At 47.6% G+C, this 19,138-nt stretch overlaps 1 long non-coding RNA gene across 2 annotated transcripts in view; it reads right to left on the reverse strand.

Moving 5' to 3' along the window:
* Positions 1-19,138, reverse strand: part of LOC142361005 (uncharacterized) — a 148,267-nt gene that overhangs the window by 110,681 nt on the left and 18,448 nt on the right. The window contains exon 2 of one of the 2 annotated variants that reach the window (XR_012763551.1): positions 5,694-5,839. The exons of the other annotated variant lie outside the window; for it this stretch is intronic. This is a non-coding gene — a long non-coding RNA (uncharacterized LOC142361005). The remainder of the gene's footprint in view (positions 1-5,693; positions 5,840-19,138) is intronic. 2 annotated transcript variants of the gene reach the window in all.

The raw sequence follows: 19,138 nt of genomic DNA on the forward strand, positions 1-19,138 counted from the left end.
AACAAGACAGCCGTTGTTAGAAAACAACCTAAGCAGAAATGCAGGGAAATACCTCAGTGGGAACCCCCGCACCCTCCAGTTTCCCAGCTTTGAGAGGTCTGGCAAGGTCTTTGGACAGAACTGTCCCAGAACTTATCAGATCTTCCTGCCCTTGTCCAAGCCCTATAAAACGATGCCAGATGAGAACTGTGCTTTTACAGCTAGCTTTTGCTGATGGTGCTGACCATGGAAGAGACACAGCAAAGGAGAAACAGTGGGATGGAGTCTGCGAGGTCCTGGCTGTCCGCCTGAAGGCTCAGGCTTATCCAGCTTTCTCGATGTCCCCAAGATTTCCTGACGGCTTGTTCACATATTTAAGCAAAGACAGTAATGTGTGCATGACGCTGCCTTTGCCCACAGAGGTAGATCCACTAGATATCCCTGTGCTTACCTATAGATGCGTGAAAGGAACTTTGCACTTGAGTTAGGCTACAACCAGGAAAAGACAAGTTGTCTCTTCTGTTCCCTCGGACCAGAACCCTCACCATGGATCAGTTTTCTCCTAAAACACAGCAACAAAGAAAAACACTCCCAAACCCTGCTTAAATGCCTGAAAACACGCACACTCCAAGCACAAGTGACTGCTGCCCTCATTAGGAAGGACAAAGTGCTATCAGCATTGGAGGGAGGAAATAAAAAAAAGCAGCTTTGTGAAATCATGATGGTGTTTCCAGGGTAGGATGCAGGCTCATTTCAATGCTAACCAGATTATTTAGCTAGCTAATGGCTATCTCTGAAGGGGTAGTTGGAATTAGTTGATAGTGATTTAATTTGTGTTGCAGATTGCTAATTAAGCCTGTGAAAAGGACAAAAAAATTAATCCATTTAGTTAAGGAGATGCAATGATAGATGTGGCATATTTGAGTCACTCACACCCAGGAACAAATTAGAAGAAAGATTTTGCTCCATCTCGACTTTGAGCACCGAGGCTGTGCGCGGGGGATTGGCTACAAGGCCATGTGTGGCCTTGAACACCCCCAGACAGCACAAACTTCTCTAGATCCCAGGATACAGGGTCCTGCTCGCGTGAAGGCTACAGCTAACTCTGCAGTGCGTATGTAGGACGTGTTCATAGATAACTCCCAGTCGGTCAGATCTGGAGTGGTGCTGAGCACCTGCTCAGCTTTTAGGGCTGCGATGGGGACTGAGGAAAGCGTCGGATGCTCTGCAGCTGTGTGGCAGCAGCAAAGATGGTCTCCTGCCTCCACGGCACCCACCGTCGCTACAAGTCTGGTGGTGGGGGAACACAAAGCACGAAGACAGAAGCAATGCCACTGGAGCCAGCCTTCCCGTCCCATGGGTGCCACAGACACGCAGACAGCCACACCGCGCACAGCGGATCAATGCGGGGCTTTGTCTGTAAGCGTCAATACCGAGGGCTTAACCCAGGAGGGGAATCTGTACAGGGGAGGAGAGGTAATTAATAGGTACCTAGGGATCTCCTCTGAGAATGCTCCCAGGGACTGCACAGCAAGGAGTGCCCACTGCAGTAATCCTGTCTAATCCACCTCCCCTCCACCAGCGAGGAGAAGGCTGCCCAGGGATTCCTACACCTTGATTTTCAAACGCCAAGTAAGAGAAAAGCCAGCTCACACCTCAGTGAGTTGCTCTAACATTTAATTAACCTGTTAACCCCTAAATCACTCCAGGCAGTGGAAGTCATTTTAGAAAAATGCCCAGACACCTTCAAAGAGGACATTTCTAAACCCTAAAATTATTTTGGGAAGCAGAATTCAATTTACTCTTCAAAAAAAACCCCACAAAAACATTTTTAGTGTTTTTAAAGCTTATTTACAAAATATTTAAGGAACTATTAAATCAGAAAATCATCTTGATTTTTTTGAAATCTAAACTTTTCAATGAGAACACTCCACTTTTTTTCTTCAATGTATACCAGCTTTCAAGGGAAGCTGCTTAACAGCTGACTGGAGCTTTATCACACTTTGGAGAAGCAGCCATGAAATCTTAAAAAGTACAATGTCTGGATGACTGCAAAGTGGGGAAGGGCTGTTTAAGGGCAACCAGTTTGCCGGTGGCAAACAACTCCTGCAGTCTGAGGTAGCCCTTCTCCCTTTCTCCTGCCACCCTGCCTGGATTTTCTTCTTTCATCCATTTTGATTTGAGCCGACATGCTGCTAAAGGCAAACCCAATCTAGCAAGCTCCCACACCCGCTGGGATCCAGCTGCCACATTTGAGCCAGGGTGCAATCACACCTTGCTTTGCGTTGCACACATCGCACCGGTGGATTACACTTTGCATGCAGCTCGCAGCAACAAATCGAAACCAGATCCTGCTCTCCTCAGTGCGCTGGGGAGACAGGGCAGGGACGTCCGTCCTCAGCTAACCCTGAGTCAAAGAGCTGGACCGTTACTAGATGCTCAGTTTCAAGGGGACCAACTCAGCTACCCTCCTATTCACATACACCACAAACAGTAAGTTTCTTTTTCTTGAGAAGTTGGAAACAACCACTCCCAGCTACCATCCAGCTGGGACAAAGAAAATCAAGCTTATTTTTTCACTCTTAGCACCTAAGCACCAGGTATACATGTGGCAGCCCAGCAAACCCCAATGAAGAAGCAAAACACAAGAACAGGGTCTGTTATTGCCAGTGAAAACAGGGCATCTGATCTGCCTGTCAGTAAAGAATGATTAAATTACATCCTACTTTTCAAAACAGAAAAGAAGCAGAAGGCTTTACTGTAACAACTGTTAATACGCCTAAAACAGCACGGCTATTTGTCTACCTCTGGCAGTGATTTTGTGAGCACAAATACATCTGTCTCTGCAGCTGAGCCATTCCACATTGCTTCTCCCTTCCAAAAAAGACCATCACCATCTCCTGTTTTTAGCTCTGCAGCTGCAGAAGTCTCACTGCAACACACAAATCATCCAGGGATATTAATATAGTATTGAAAGGACCAAAGAATTGCTTGCAAAGCCCAGTGAATACCTACTGCTCCACGATCTAAAAATGCTAAAAAACTCTCCCTCCCTTGGGTTTTTTAAGTCAAGATGGTTGTAGGCTTGACACCAATGAAAATTCAACTGTATATGGGGAACGACAGACACATTAGGATACTTGTTTGAAAATGAGCTCTCCTTGCCAAAGGAAAGGAGACATTTCTGGCTGAAGGAACAGGTCTGTCCTTCCCCAGGATGTGCACATGTACAGTATGATGGCTGCAGTAGCAAACAGGCATCCAAGCAAGTATAAGCTGAGCATAGCCGACATCATGGATCTGCTGCCGGAGAAACCATTCCTAGAGTCACCGTACTGAGGAATTCTTCACTTCCAAGTGTCCTGCCTAGACCCCATGTCACTTTACCCCCAGCAGTTAATCCAACTGAAGCTGAAGCAGCTCCACTAAAGATCTTCACACTAGGATGGTCCAGCCCTCCAAGAGAAAATAACTTTGTGTTTCCACATCTATTTAAAAGATTAACTAAGGAAGTTCAAGTACCTTTGAAGCTGTTCCAAGTCCAACAACATGCCAGACTGTTTCCGAGTGAGTATGGCATTATCACTCCAGAAGAGCAACTCTAGGCTTTAATGAAGCCCTGAAGGAGTTAAAATCCCAGACTTGCCTGTGGGAATCCTTGACCACACTAAGGCCTGATTGATACAAGGGGATTGTCTGGATAAAAGTTGATTAGTCCACATTACAGGGATTAGCGTTCCTTTAGAACTTTTAACAACTTTGTTATGTCTTTTACTTGCCTTTTTATGTAAAAAAATAAAGACAGACAGTTTTTCAAGCTGATATTTTTTTAAAGGAAATTATTAATTCTCCCTATTACCAACAGATAAAGCCCTGGCACACTTGAAAGGGGGAGTCAATAACATACAGAGGTTGGAAGCACCACAAATCCTATTGGACATGCTCTGATTGGCTTTAGATGTTTGCCTTTGTAGCAGGAGCATGGCTGGATTCCACTGCAGCTCAGCAGCCCACGCTGCAGAGACAATGAACTGCAGGGCAGCACGGGAGGGGGCTGAGCTGAAAGGGGCTAGCTGGGGGAAGGAGAGAGTGAGGACAATCCCATTCTGATAGCTCCAGGAAAGCCAAAGAAAAAACATTTAGAAGAACTGGTGCAAGCAAGGGCAGGGCAGGGCTGCTCCCTGTGGAGGATGTGTCTAGACTACAGCAAGAAAGTGGCTGGACTCAGATCAGGGGCTAAGGAGGAACAAGAGTCAGACACAGGGATTCGCTGTGATCAAGAGGGGAACTGTGGGCTTGGTATCCAGCAGATAAGCCTGAGCCAGGCAAGATGGAGGTAGAGACAGGGGCAATGTGAACATTACCCTTGGCCCATAATGGCCAAGAAAGTATCCTAGATGGAGCTCTGGTGGGAGAGAATCCCAGTTCCTCTCTTGCTTCTCCACTCACACCCTGGCTGGCTGCTGACCTGAGAGATGGGAACAGTTCACAGTTCAGTCATAGCTTGAAACAGCTACTCCCCCCCGGGCCAGTTCTCTCAATAAATGGGTGTTTCATGCATATGTCCGAGGGACGTGCTCAGTTCCAGGCAGGCGCTATTTTCCCATCTGCTTACATCTGAAATGGAGCAGCAGTCACCCCATGTCCAAGATCTGCTGAAAGTGAGAATGCTTTGAGAAGAGTTACGAGAAGAGATGAGAATTGCTGGGGGTGGGGAGGAAAAGCAGGAACCAGACTTGTGCCTCAAACCCAGAGCCATCTCCCACTGCTCCTCTCAGAGGTTCATTAACAGGTTAGTTACTTCCTCCGGGAAATGTGCTGTTTCCCTTGTTCAGATGTGGCTCGTATGGAAACAGGATGGTCACCCTGACCCCAAGGCTGCTGTCAAGAGACTGTTCCACCTCCTTTGGGCTGAAGTGCTTCATTTACCTAAACAGCTTTAACAACATGAAACTTGAATTGTGTTCCACTGAGTTGAAAAACGTGCTTTTATCCTGCTACGAGACAGTGTTCATCAGGAACTGGGCCGAACTCACAAAACTCATTCCTCCTGGGACCTTAAGCTCTGTGGCAATGTGAGCTGACAGCCCTGAACATCAGCATGCAGCACCACGTAGCCCCAACATGAGATACTGCTTATTATCCAGGACGACCCTTGCCTTATAACAGGATCAACAGAGCTGGGAATGACCCAAACCTGGACGTCTCTGTGCAAAAGCATCTTCCTGCTTCTGCAGATTTAATGATGTCTAGTGGGCAGGTTCTGACACAGCATCTTCTGGGTGATGCTTTAACCAGCTCGGGAAACACAGGCAACTTCATTAATCAACTGCTCTGCAACACACAGTTCAATTGACTGATGACTCGAACACTGTGCCATTTTAGCTTCAGATAAACAGAAGAACCTCGTTTTGTAGCTTTAAAACCACTACCATCACAAAGAAATCCATACAATTTCAAACGCCAAACCTCTTTCAAATATGCAGCCAATATTAGTTATGAGAAAATGGGAATATCAGGCAGAAAAAGACTACACGGTCTTGAATTGAGGACAATTAATAATACATGCAGCAAGCCCCTCAAACCACCTCTTTTTCTCCCCTCCCATCGCAGACAGAGAAAATGAACTGAATTGGAAATTCTGTCAGGAAAAGTACATCCTCCAAAATTAAAAGACAAAGGCACAGCAAGAAAATGAGCTGCGTCAGGCTCACCTATAATATCAGCAGTACAAGATGCAGATAATTCCCTTCACAAAGCAAGCCAGTCACGTGTTCCTTGGGCTCCACAAGCATCTTAGCAGGCATTCAGGCTGAGCAGGTAACACCCCTGGAGCTCATGAAGCATCTCTTGAAAGAATCTGGGAGAAAATACAATACTCTTGGTGTTGAGTTCAACAGGCAAGGTGAGGAAAAGCTCTCCCTCCCTTCCAACTCTCACCACGCCAAACAGCCCTTTGCCTCTGTATGGAGAGGGAAGCAGCTCAATCAAGGCTAATGAGGGAGAGTGCTGACTGGCTTTTCTGCCAATGCTCCTGAAAACACAGGTCTTCCAGGCCCATGCCCAACTTGCCAGCATCCACACCCCTCAAATCAACCAAGCCTGCCAACACCCAGGCCACAGCATGGCAACGTGGTGCCACCTCCCTCCCAGCAACGCTCCCAGTCCCCACACATCCTCCTTCTGCCCATGCTGGGATGGGGTTTTACAGGACTCTGCTGAGTCCTAAGTGGGCTTTAAAGAACACTTGGAGGAAAAAGGAGAAAAAAAAAAAAGGCAGACAAAAAAGCACAGTGCCCTCCCAGTTGCTATAGCATGTGTTGATCCTGTCAGGTATGGACATTTTAAACTGGGCAAGTGGCCCACTTGCACTCCAAATGCAAACATGTTGTCTCAGGAACCAGACAGGGATTGCAAGTGTCTTAGAGAAGCACATACACACAGAAGTTTAAAATTATTAATCGGATCCTTGCTATTATTATTAAATATCCGTTCTGCTGTAATACAGGATGTAGCTGCTGAGATCAAAGACTCATCATTCTGCATGCACATACATAATAAGAGAAAATTCCTGCCCCAGAGCACATATAAGAGAATAGATATGACAAAAGCTGAAAAAGAAAAGAGAGATGAAGTGAGTTGTTTCAGGTCAGCCAGAGCTTTGCCTGCTGCTCTGCAGACTGGATGCACAGCATTTTAGGGACCGGCTTTGTTTCCTGTGATCATATGGGAATGCCACAGCTCTTTGTTCCAGATCAGCACTCCGTAGTCTCAGGAGTGGAAGAGCATACCTTCACAACTGGCAGACTCCAACATGCAGGTACAAAATTGCTCGGGATTCTGACTTAATTAGTGCTGTGTTCCCATCCCACAAAGTGAACATAAAATGACCCGAAATGTACAGATTGCTGTGAAATAGCAGGAACTGCCAAAGAATGGCACTCTGCTTACTGCTTCTGTAACTCCAGCATCTACTGGACAGCAATGCCAGCCTTGGGGTTATCAGGTGAAAGGCAGACCTGTCACCCAGCTTTTATTTCAGAGCCCTGCCTGGCACAAACTGTTGTAAATGCCAGTTTAGGCATTTTTTTTTAAATGCTTTGTTTAGGCATCCAGTCACTGGGGGGACTGCAGCCCAAGCTGACAGTGTCCTCCACCAGTGCTTCACACTTTTAGCATTACGATGATATATGACATTTTGTTTTTGCAAATATTCTACATGCCTACAGAATAATTCCCCTAATTCCTTGTAACTACCTATTCTTTCCAGAAGCAACACCAGTGCAGCCAGGTTACTGAGTTTTCGCATGTCAAAGCAACAGCTTGTCAGGTAAGGGGAGAAAACAGTACTGCTCATTTTCTCCCAGCTTCATGAGCAGAAAATAATTCAGTGGAACCTAAAGCTGATGCAGGGGATTGAATGTTCAGGAACACATGCCTCCCCCCCTTGTCTGTCCTCCTGGAGGAAACTGGATCAAGGGTGCATGCTCCCCAGTGCCCCTTAGCAACTGGAAGTCCTACAGACCAGTTGTATGCAACCCTCTGACTTCTCTGCAGGATGGGCCACCAAGATGATCATGACCAATACAGCAAAATCCCTTTTTAATACAGCTCCAGTCTGCCACTCCATCTGTCCCTGGGCTGCGACCTCCAGCTCAGTGCAGTTGTGGCTAGAGTCAACCACAGACTGTTTGTACCTAAGCCATAGCCCAAAGGCACGGGACAAATGTTTGCAGTAACGAAAAAAATGCATCCCTTACACATCTACAATACTAATTGATGAGCTGAGCTTTCTTTGTTAGCTAAAAGTCTATAAACAGTTTCAAAACAAACCTAAACAACCAAATTAAATTCCTGGGGAGAAAAAAAACCTCTCTTGTGGCTACCAACTGCAGCGATGCTGATGTGTTGTGTGGTCCATGAGATCTGTAGCCATACACTGACCCACTTGACATGACCTTTTTGCCCCCTCAGCACTAGACACCCTTTTGGCTTGAGACTGCGTGGGTGCTCCCAGGGAGCATTTTGACTGAGCAAGGGGTTGGGGAAAGCAGAAAAAAGCCCAGTAGGTGAATCTGAGCTTTGCTAGGAGAATGTAAGCTGTAAGGGAAAAGAAAAGCCTATCAAACACAGCTTGTAAGATTAGATGAGGTAAAATATGCTGTGGGCCTTTTGTTGTTTTAAAATCCCTTTCCCTCTGATGTATTGTTTCACCTAATGAACAAACACGCTTTCATTTCAAGCAGGCTGTTACTCCCTACCACATATCAGAGCTCCCACGGGGCAGTAATGCTGCAACCCAGATCCCAGGGACACAGAAAAATTTGTGCACCGCTCTCTGGTCCCTGAGAAAGGTATGGACAGAGGCCCTGTGCTTGAGGGGGAAAACTCCAAGGGGGGTAAAGGAGCCACTCGTTCTGTACAGGGCAACAACCAGATATTAAGGAGAACTAATAAACAGACTACCTTCGCAGGGCCAGTGCAAAGCCGCCTTCACCAGGTCTCAGAGCATGCTCAGGCAGCACGATTGATGCATTATAACAACACCTATACTCTGCTTCTGGAAGAGCCTGATCCATCCTTACTTCTCCCTGGACACCTGTTCATTGCAAATACAGTTGCTAAATCCTGCGTAGTTCCATGCATACCTGCATGCTAGTCATCACGCCTTTTGCCACATCTCCTCAACACCCCCACACCCAGCTCCTCCTTGGGCAGAGGGATCCTGAGATGTACCCACTCAAATGCCGGAGCCAGCCTGTTTCTGGGGGAACACACCTTCATTATTTCATCTTTCCAAGACTGAGAAGACTCAGAGCAATGAGCTGGGCCACTTCTGAGCAATGAGTTGGGCTACTTCTGAACCACCTGCTCCTTGTACAGCTCATGTGCTTATGGCACAGCCACAGCTCTTCAGACACAGCCTGGCCACTGGGACCAATTCCTTTACTACCAAATGGGTATTATAACTTACAATGATAGATGCAGCAATCAATAGCATTCAGAGAGGCAGAGGGCAGGAAGGACGGGCACTTACTGCTATGTGAGTACTGCACTGGAGGGCAGGATGTTGATTCTGGGATAGGATGAGGGATGGTGGGCGTCTGCAAAGAAGTATGGATGGGCAGGTAAGTGCTAAGACTGCCAACAGTCCCTGCTCTGCCCAGCACGTGCTTATGCACCCTCTGTTACCTTTACTTGCAGAAAGGATGGCTCTGATTGCCTTGCAGGGCAGGAGTCAGCAATGTCCTACAACATGCTCAGAAAACCAGCACAAGCGGGATCAAAACTGCGGTCGCCAGGCTGTCCCTGGAGCCTTCTGACCTCCAGAGCAGCTTGTGAGATGTCCTGCTTTCCCAGACCCATGTGGTAGGAGAATACGTAGCCTTTTTCAGATAAGCAAGATACACTGGATTACCCTTGGCATGGCAAAGCCCGATCTACCTTCCCGTGTCCACTCCAGTAGCGGGGGTAGCGAGCGCCACTGCCACCGCCTGACATACTGCCTTGGTACATGCCAAAAGGTGGAGAAGAACACGCTTCAGCTTCACCCTGAACCGATGCACCAAGAACAAACCCAGCATACACAGACAGCCAAACATGCTGCTACCACTTGAGCTAAAGAGCAAAGCCTCTTGTTGGGGGCTGCAACAATTCATACTCACAGGGGACCGCATGACAAACCCCTTTCTGTGCCAAACACACGTAGACACTCTTTGGCCAAGCAGGAACCATCTTTCAAAAAAAAGGAGCACAGTCCAGTACCATGAAATCAAATAGATTATATACACTCCCTTGAAGAATTCTCAGTGTATTCACCAGTGGCTACATATTCATGCATAATGCACTTACAGTCACTCATGAAAATAATGTATCGGTGACATCTGAGCCATTTGAGCAGAACGTGGGTCACAAGAGATCAGAGATGGAATTTCTTTATTGTTCCACTGCTGCTGTTTGGTTATGTTTCTCTCATTCAAGGTTAAATCATTTCTGTTTGGAACAATCATTGCATTCTGCATTACATGCTGGCAAAACTAATGGGCCCCCCTGGACTAGCAAATGCTGCGCACCTCTCCCGAGGATTCCTCCACACCTCTGTTCCTTCTCCGGGTGACTTCTCCTACGCCCTGCGCTTCTCCCTAATTTGTGAATGGCCTGAGAATCAAATCAGATGTTAGGTCCCATTAACTGGGTAGAAAAGTCTGATAACAGTTGCAAATTGATTTCTCTCTCTCTGGTAGTACTTCCCATCAGAAGGAACTGATTCCTTTACTGGGAAGGGCGACAGGCTATTGCTTTCTTACCATACAGAGTTCTAGCAACCTGTCAGATGGGAGGCAATCGCTGTCTCTTGTCAGCATACTATTTCTGAGCAAGTGATTAGCTACTGATGGAGGGATATGATATGCCCTCGGCTCAGCGAGAGAGATAAATCCAAGCCTAATGTTTGGAGACTGGTTGTTTGGTTTATTTGCTTTCAGGAAGTGTGCACCTCTCCCCCACTGCCTTTGATCTAGGAGCCAGCTTTTATCTTTGCACTGAAGGCTTCAACAACTCCCTCTTTCTCCCCACAGCTTGATTTACTCCAAGTCTGGTCACCACCATGACACAGACATCAGCTGGATATTGTTCTCCCTCAAGGTTTGCTTCGCTGGGTACAAATTCCAGACATCCAGCTGTGCAGAGCTCAAGGTCAACAACCAACCAGGAAACAAGACAGGACATGGGTCTGCATCAGTTCCAGGAGCACACAAGCATGAGAAGCATTTGGTAGAGCATCCACTTGCCTCTGGTGCTCCAGCCTCGATGAGGAGATATCCATCTAAAGCTAGGTATGCTAGCTTTATTCAGTCTAGCTTAATCTTTACCCAGCTTTAGCCTAAAGCAGGGCTCAAAGACACCCTCCCGCTCAGATGCAAAAATGCCTTCCCTGCCACCTGACTACATCTCTTGTCAGGGAAGAACTGCAGATATTTCTCTCTTGTGAAAGACAAAGACCAGCATATTACAAATATGGCCCAGCCAGACTTGGGAGCTCTTGGAGTAAAAGGGCAACCACATCTCTCAAGCACACTGAAACCTTTGGCCCTGAGACAGGGAAAGGAGGCTACACCCACATCAACAACATGTGTGAAGACACACCAAGTGTGTTTCTGTGTAGCTGTGTCATATCCACCTCAATTCCCTCAGCTGTTTCGCTTCACTGGTGGTTGAAATGATTTCTGTATGTTCAGAGAGTGCAGCTCTGCTCTCATGTAGTCATCCCCCTGCCTGGTTTATCTGCACGGACCGAGCCAAGGATCTCTTGACCCGAAAACATAAGTCTCTCCTACTTGAACTCAGAGGTCAGCATTGTTAGCTTGGCAGGAGCAGCGGTCTCCAAAGCTCTGCACATGCTCAGCCACTGGAGCAGGCAGGGAAGAGCCGCAGCAGCTCAGCCCTGGAAGAATTCCCTCCGGACAAAGCAGGTTGAGAATGCTCTCTCAGTTCTGTGGATTTCTGTTGCAGGTAAGAACACTTGAGAAAAGTCCAGATGCTGTTTCAATTGATTATTTTTCTTAATCAAACTGAGATTTTATTTAGAAAAATCCTTCTGCAGATTAGTTTTGAAACTTACTTGAAAGCATCTCCCTTTCCATGAACATCCCAAACCATTTTTCCCAGATTATTTAAAATGTCAATGGCAAAAATATTATTTGATCTGAAACGATTCTTTGAGTTTTTCAATGGCAACAGGTAACCAAAGCCTCAGTTATTTGTACAGCTCTTGTATGCGTGAGCTACACCTTTAGAAAAGTCTTCTTAAGCCCACTTAAGATTTTGAAAAGCATTATGAAATGGTTATCAGCAAAGTTGCTGCACCAAGAACAGCCCAAAAAGCTGTGCTCCAGCTCCTCCACCTGAAGGCCCACATGAAGAGACTTCGCTGGCCTTTTGGGTGTCAGTCAGCTCCACAGGGTTGCAAGCAGCAAGCAGCAAGGCCACCCCAAACCCTGCGTGGGCACGGGAACACAGACATAACCCATCTACGTCCAGGAAGGCCTCCAGGGAGGCTCTGCTGCCAGCTCTGCTTTAGACCCTGGACCACCATTCCCAAAGGTCCCGCAGTCACGGAAGAGCCTGCAGGGATCAAACCGCCCCATCTGCCCAAGTAGCAGAGCTCATCCGTTGGGATGCAGCATGAAAACATTAGAGACAGGGAGCTCCACATCCTCTCTGAGCACAAAGCAAACCAAACCCAAGCACAGAAGATATGGGAAATACATCACCAGGACTTTTCCCTGTAACTCTTCAAGCCCCTCTTCCTCTGATCCATGCCCTTTAGTTCCAACTCCTACAATGCCTAGGATAATATGACCTTCATCAGCTCAAAAATGCCAAGACATGGCCAGTCAGACTTTAGCAGAGGGTGAGGGTAAACCTTAGTACTTAGGGCATATCCCTGCAAATTTCCAAGGGAACAGACTGGAATGGGAAAGCAAAGACAAAACACCCTGCTTGCAATCAGGGCAAAAAGAGGTGCAAAGCTTTCCTAGTGCAAAACCAAGACAAAAATAAACACCTTGTCAAAAAATAAAAAGACGCAGCAGCACAATAAAAGCCAGCAATAACTCTCACCAGCACTGCTCGCTGACACCAGCTAGCCAAGCCTCCGCTGGGATAAATGACATAGAACTTCCTATGATAAACTAATAAAAGAGATTTCTATGAGTAATCATTGATTTGACAGGAAGTCAAACAAATCTATCCATCACCGCTGACATGTGTCTACAACCTTCCAAACAAAGCAGCGTCTACAGAGAAAAATTGAGCAAACTGCCCACACTGTCTCAAATGCCACATAAAGACAACCAGCGTCAGACGCCTGGATCGAACGCTCCCTGCCATTCACTCTGGGCTCCGTCTTTGATCCCTTCTGGATCCACTTCTGAAGCCTACAAACATCAGACAAACTCTGGGCTTCTCCTCCCACATCCTGTCTCTGCACCCCTCACACCCTACATGACACAGTCTCCATCTCCATCAGAGATAAGGAGAACAAACAACCGAGTGGTTCCATCCCACCCCTCTTCTGCCCATGGATGGATGATGATCTCCTCCAGACTCTTTGTTACTGGGGGGTCTATCTGGTCCAGAACTGAGCCAAACTATTGCTGGTCATCGTAAGCATTTGAGGCTCCATGCACACCAAGCTCTGGCCATCACAACTCTGAGCACTGAACTTTGGAGACCAGCCATATTCCACCCCTCAGCCCAGGAGGACAGGGGCTTGGCCACCTCTTTAATTCTGTAAATGTATTAGCAATCAGCAAACAAAACAATTGAGGAATTTATTGTGCTTCTCCGAGGTGATTTGACTGGGCCTTCTGGGAGCCTGGGCTAGGGGCAGGCCCGGGAGGTGAGCAACGTGGAGCTCAGCAAGGCTGGCCCCAGTCCCAGCACAGCGAGACGTCACCACTGCTCCATTATACAGGCTCTCTGCCACTGGGGCGTGACAGCAGCTCAAGCCACCGTAAAAACAATCATCGTGCTCACACTAGCAAGGCTGGTCTCTAAGGACTCTACATCTACTGTCTTTAGAGGAACGACAGCTGCTGAGCCCTTCCAGAAATGCCTGTTCTACCAGGCGTGCAACACACCTTACCAGTAAAACAGACCAGGTGGATGGTATTTTGGGATAACCACCACTTTTTCCATTTCCCCTCCGCTCTATCCCTTAGAGGTTTAAGTGGAAGCAGCCTGACTGCTAGAACAAGTGACTTGGTGCAACCAGAGCTCCCTTGTTACTTCTCTTCTCCTGGAACATCCCAGCAGCCGTGTGAGATGCCATGACATGTTGTCACTCTGCCAGAGAGCACAGGCTTGGCAAAGTCAAAGCCAGGTTATACCAGCAGGGCCTGGAAGCCAGGGCTCAGCTCCCATCTGTGAACCGGGCACACCATCAGAAGCGACAGGAATACTGCAATGATAGCACGACCTCCTTGGTTTGCAGCAACGGCTTCAGTCTGCTTCTCCCCCCATCCTGGGTCAGGCCTCCACCGGGTGAACTAAGAAACAGTGAGTCCTTCTAAAATTTTTCATGAAGAGCTAAGTACTCCCTAAAAGAGAGAAAGAGTCCTTGTCCCAGTTTCTGGTAGAATTGCAGAGAACTGAGCCCAAGTCATGTGTAGACCTAAGTCAGCTGGACCCACAGGTCAGGACAGGACAGGACAGGACAGGACAGGACAGCACAGCACCCCAGAGGCCAAGACTCCTCTGTGCTGATGCAGCTCGAGTGAAAGCATCCCTAGAAATTGTACGTGAAAGCAAAAAGAGCAATCGAAGAGCTGTGCACAGTCACGCAGCGAGGCCAGGCGTGGGGCAAGGTTGCCTGAGCTCCAGTCCATCTCCCTGAGCTATGGGTTACCGGGTTGTTAACAGCAAACGCCAAAACCCCCACCTCCCCCAGCTCCACAGTACGCTGACTTTTCCAGGGCAGCTTGTGCAAACACAGAAACTCCCAGAAAGCAATCACTAAAGGGGTCTGAAGGCAATCAAAGGCACTTCAATTAGAAATGCAGATGATCCCTCACTGCTGATTCAGGACAGCATGGGCTTAGCACTAACCTGTGCAAACATAAACACAACCAAGTTCTTTAATCATCACAAAATCAAACCCTCTACGCTGCGCAAGCTGGGCTGTCCTGGGCATCTGTGCTGGCACAAGAGTCAGCTCCCAGCTGACACCACCGTACCGATCAGCAGGACTTTTACACTGACTTTAATCATCACATAAAAAATGGAGGGATAAAATCCTGCTTCCAGTCCTTCCCCAGCAGCTACGTTGATGCATACAGAACTAGTAGGCAGACATTAATGGGGAAGACTTCTTTTTAATTGTAGGTTTTATTTCTGATTTCAAAAGCAGTGTTTGATCCTGAAGTCCTCGAGGCTTAGGTATTTGAAACAGACTCAAATGCAACCCAAACAGAGCACATACCTTTCTTCAAAAATGCCCTGCTGCTAGACTCATCCCCTTTTAAAACAAAGCAGACAGGATTTATCAGGAAAATTTATATCCTGTTCCTCAACAACATGAGATGATATGAAACGAAACATTAGACTTTGCAAACCATCCACCTAAAAAACAGTCAAGCAAGTAAACCCCCCAAAGCAGCACAATTTTTGACAGTGTTGCTCTGCAAAATCCTTTTTATTTCTGTTTTTCTTAAAAAAACAGACAAAACACCTCACAATCAGAGCCCTCCTCACCCCCGCCAGCAGGGAGAAAAGAAACCGAAAGCTTTCTGGGAAGCTCCGCTGCTAAAGATAAAAGACATTACCAAGATTCCCCCTGCTCTCTGCTGCACTGCTAACATGCAAGGGGCAGGGAGATGTGCCATCTCCGTGCTGTGAACTATCTCTGACTCTGCAACGCAGCCTGTTCTTACTGGAAAGGGGTTCTGCTTGCCCTGGCCTTTGGGAATGGAATTCACCTAGGCACGTCACACTGGGATTTCAATTTCTTGTAGCTAAGAGAGATGGGGACTGAAATGGGGGAAATGAAGAATGGTTCAGGCTTGAGTTCTGGGAGGAATAAAGAAAGGTTTGAGGACATTTATTGAAAAACTTTTTCCTTGTGGAAGTGGAGTCTCAAGAGGTTGGTCTATGCTTAAAAGCTTCTTGTTTTCTTGGCTGCTCTATGTCATTTCTCTTCCTCTCTTCCTCTTCCCATACAAACTAAACGTAACACATACAAGCTAACCCTAACAAGTGAGAAGTAGACATTGCTCCATGCCTCCCCCTTTATTAACCCAGAATACCTCAGCCTTGGAAAGCAACTTTTATGTCCTCCTTCAATCCGCTGAGCAGCTCTCCTGGTTTCTCTGGCAGTTTCTCTGCTCTCAGCTCCATGCTGTAAGCACCCTTCAGAAAGCTGTAACTGACTGCATGACTCCACAAACCAGCCCAAAGCAGTGGCCAGGCTCTGTCCTCCACCACAGCCCTTCAGCGTGCCTTGGGACACGTGGCACTCAGGACCAGGAGCACCTGAAAAGCTTCAAGCTTGGTCCAGCTTGCTCAGGGCTGGGACCACAAATGGTTTTGGACGCAGGAGCTCCAAAATGCAAGAGCATTAATTCCTGCAATCCCTGCATCCTGCATGCATCAGTCCAAGGCACTCGGGGTAAATTGGTGCTCCATGGAAAAGGACTGTTCATTTTCCCTGTAACACGACACGATGTGGTGGGGGACAGACAAACGTTCTTGTGCCAAGAGAAATGCGTGATCTGAAGACTCCAATACTTAGCACAGCCATCAGGCAATAAGGGAAGCGAGCTTCCAAAGGAGGCTGCACCCCTGCCAAGGAGCAGCGACTGAAATCACCAGCAACAAAGAGAGGAGCTGGAGACTCCAGATGCTGCTAAGACAACAGCTTCTCATTTAACTGCAGTCAAGATTTCCCAACACCTTGCAATGTTTTTGGATCAATCCCTCTGACAAAAGTGGGCTGCCAAGATGCAAAGTGCGGCGGCAGCAGGTGATGGCAGGATACGGAGAAAGGAAATGCAAATATTTGGGAGACTAGCCCAGAACAGAGAGGCGAAGGCTGGCTGAGACTTGGAACCTCCAGGCTACAGGAGGCAGCTCATAGAAATGCAGATTAGCAGGGGATTTTCAGCAGCTACCTGGGAGGTGGACAGGGAGGTGGGGGTGGCAGGACATGATACTTTAGATAAACATATAGGTGATTTCTCGAGCTGTGTGGGAAGTGTCCACGTGCCCGGCTGTACAGAGAATTAATGTTCTACTCAGAGGCTCTAATCACCCTAGGTCAGAAAGGGTCACCTATTTCCAAGGGTGTAAACAAACAAAAAAGCTGAAAGGTCAAGTACATGACTGCCTCCCAGACCTCTTCAGTGCTAAGCGCCAAGAGAGAGCTGCAGTCAACGCAGTGGAGGAGAGAATCTCTTGAAACTAGATGCTAATTCACCGAAACAGCCTGTTTGCACATACCCAGCATACATGAAACCTCCCGGGGACAGTTTTGTTGCTCTGAACCACTGGAAGGAAGGAAACTGCTCATGATGCAAGGTGCTGCTTGGCACAAGTTTGTAAGTGGCTGTTCCATGCGACGGAGGGTAGCAGACAGTGGTCCTAATTGGCATGGAGGGAAGGAGGAGGCGGGATGAAGTTCTTAGTTCCTCCTCCACTGTTCTGAAATCAGGAAATGCCAAATGTTGATATCCTCCATAAATATCTATTTAAAAACATTGCTTCCCCCATCCTTCCTACTGCCTACCCTCCTACACTAGCCAATTTATGAGCACAAACACGGTGGCAGCTCCTGGCTCGTGGCAGTAAAAACCAACCTTAGCTCAGAAACTGACCTTCAGCTTTGCTGTTTTTATCTCGTCTGCTTTTGTATGCTTCCTCCCCATGGAAGTGAGTACCCTGAGAAAGTCTTCTGATGAGCCATCTGGAGGAAAGGGCAGCCAGCCTCCCCCTCCCCAAAACCTGACACCCAGAATGTGGATTCAGAACAAAAAAATGGTATCGGAAAGGTGTCTACACACACCAAAAACCCGAAAAACCCACCTCCTAAACCCCGGACATTAACATCAATGTTACTTTTGTCAATGTTAAAATCTAAAAGCCTTTGATTTCCTTTCCACAAAACTTCCTCACCTTCAAGAACCCCTACGTATCGGTCTTCATAGTATTGTGCACAACACGGCACAGTCACCCAAGGGAGACTACAGCTTCTTGATTAGGACCAGCACGAGACAATCTCGTGCCTTATTCTCCAGGCTGAGCCTGCCTCTGTGCCACAGATCTTCTGAGGCAAGATCACCCTGCCCAGCAAGAGCAAGGACTACAAACTGGTCTCCCACAAGAGTCTCTTAAACATCAGGCACGAGTCCAAGGCACGTGCTGCTGACTCTACATAAGCCTTGATGTGTAGACCTGGCTCAGTAATGAAAGGGGGTAAGGAAACCTCGTTAGAAAGTCCTGCTGGTGATTTGATCCAGAACATCCCTGCAGGCTCAGGACAAGGGCAGATCAGCGTCTGGCCTGCAGCAGAAACTGGGATATCAGTTGAAGAAGGCTTTTGAGCATCTTCATACTGAATTTATTACCCAGAAAACCACCTGCATCCCTCTTCTGGCTAAGGCCCTTATCTCTCCACACCTGAAGCAAGGTATTAGTACCTCCAACCATGCCAAGGGTTGGAAAAGGCCTAATGAAGACTCAGTGGTTCTCAGCTAACAAGCTAAAAGTCAGCCACTGGGGATGGGGAGACTGTCAGACTCCTCCTTCCAGCTGAAGAGGAAACAGAAGAAAGGTCTCTAAGAGGAGCATGGGCTTAAAGTATGGGTCCATACACCCAGAAAAGTGATTCCCAGAAGGGAGTGGGCTGTATCCCACCAAGTGGCAGAAGAAATTCTCTAGTGGGGAGTGAGATCAGGGTGGAAAAACAGTAGAGGTTAAAACTGGGAATGTCCCCCCCAGAAAGTTGGAATGAAGGAAATGTTTCATGCTGTGAGTAGTTATGGATTGTGCTGAGGGTCCCACCTGGAGTCCTAATCCTGCTCATGCAGCAAGCATCCATCCATACTAAACAGCTGAGCATGGGACAATGTCACCTGCACCCCTTGAAGACTCCCAGGAACAGCTCCCAGACTACAGCAAGATCAGATCCACGGGAAGAAAACTCCAGCACTGCAGAACCTTCCCACAGCCCCCAAAACCTTACTGACCTCTTTCCTCCCCCACATGCAGCCATCCCATTCGACAAGCATGCTGCAGTGCCAATGCAATGTGCATGCTACTGAGAGGACACGAGCTGTTCTGCAAGACAGGCCTTTACAGGGGAGAAACCCTCACAGTTACCTCTGTCTCACATGCAGGTGAGCTGCCAGTCTGCTCTCAGGAAGAGCAACAAGAGCAGAGAAAGATGACAGCTAAGGGACAGCCTGCAACGTGTCCATTGACGAAACTTTTCACCAGGGTCCACCCCCGCAGCCTCTGAAGCAACACAAGGTCGAGGGTGTCAGGACCAGGTCCTCACCAACCCCACGGCAGAGAACCTCAGAGGCATTAAGCAGAAACTGCCAAGGGACAGCAGTAAGTATTTGACTCCTACAATCACAGAAGTAAGCAATCCAAAGCAAAA

This window comes from Opisthocomus hoazin, chromosome 4 (genome assembly GCF_030867145.1).
Source record: "Opisthocomus hoazin isolate bOpiHoa1 chromosome 4, bOpiHoa1.hap1, whole genome shotgun sequence".
NCBI classification, from domain to species: Eukaryota; Metazoa; Chordata; class Aves; order Opisthocomiformes; family Opisthocomidae; genus Opisthocomus; species Opisthocomus hoazin.